A 1472-nucleotide genomic window follows, 5' to 3' on the forward strand; every position below is an offset into this window, starting at 1 on the left:
GAATCTGCTAACTGTTCTGCAAAGCAAACTCTCCCCTTCTTCCTCTTAATAATAAAACCTCTTGAGTTGTAGCAGGACTCATGAACATCCATTTATAGTCCACATTTCCCAACTTCCTTTGCAGCCAGTCACGGCCATATGACTAAGATTAGGCCAGTGAGATGTGAGTGAAAGTGATGTGTACAGTTTCCTGGTTACATACTTAAAGAGACTTTTTCTTGACTCTTTTTTCCTTTTCTTTTGTGCTGGAACCTGCATGTGCAAGAGATTCAGCTTTGTCGTTAAAGGCAAAGGCAACCCTGTAGGGCTGTGGTTCCCAATGTGTGGTCTCTAAAACGTCAGCATCAGTATCTCATAAGAACTTGTTAGAAATGCAGATTCTTGGATCCCACACTGACCTAATGAATCAGAAACTCTGGAGTGGGCTCAGAGAGCCCTCCAGGTGATTCTGATGCCCTGAAGCAGGGACTGACAAACTATGGCGCGGACCAAAATCACTGGGAGGCCTGATTTTGTACAGCTGGTGAGCTAAGAATGGTTTCCATGTTTTTAAAGAGTTGCCACCACCGCCACAACAAATAAAAACAAAGAATATTTAATTGACATTCTCTGTGGGCCGCAAAGAGGAAGATATTTATTATATGGTCCTTTACAGAAAAACTTAACCAACCTCGGCATTGAAGTTTGAGAACTCTTGCCGCGGGGCCTGCTAAATCAATGAGATAGAAGACACTTGGATTTGAATAATTTTGTGGCGCACACTTACTCTGTCAGTTTGGCTAGCTCATCTCAGGACTGCTCAGCAAAGGAAAAATAAGCTCCATCATACGTAAGCCATATGTATGTGGGGTCTCATTGCTACAGTGGCTGAGCCCATACCCTAACTGATGGAATAGGTAAGGAGAAGCTGCTAGGTAATGTGATGATCTCCCTTTCCACACCTCACTGTTAGCCAGTGGGTCTGCTATTTGCTGTTCGTGTCCCACATCACATCTCTCCTGGTGGCTCTCTTTAAGGGTTCAGATGTTGGGTTCACCTAGCAATCTTCCATATAACTTGAGTCCCAGAGGCTTCAGAAAAATTCAGGGTCAAGTTCAATCTACCTGGCTGATGACACAAAAGTTTTCCACTGAAATAATTTCTTCAGAATAATCAGTAACCTCATAATCAGCAATTGTGTACTTACATATCCTTATTCTGACATATTGGTTTAGAATGCTTGGTGTGTCAGCAGTGAACAAACCGTCATGACCCCTTCTCTGGCTGATGCAAACAGATTCACCCTTGTTGGAAAAAATAGGGGAGTGGCGTTAACTCTTAATAGATAGGATTTAATGGTGATATCTGCAGCTGTGGGCTGTGGGATTTCTTTTTAAGAGGGCAGTTATGATTTAGGCCAGACACATAAGACTATTGCAATTAGGGAGGTAACTAAAAAGCCTTAAATGACCTTGTAAAGAGAGGGGTCTGTA

This window comes from Halichoerus grypus, chromosome 5, assembly GCF_964656455.1.
Source record: "Halichoerus grypus chromosome 5, mHalGry1.hap1.1, whole genome shotgun sequence".
NCBI lineage: Eukaryota > Metazoa > Chordata > Mammalia > Carnivora > Phocidae > Halichoerus > Halichoerus grypus.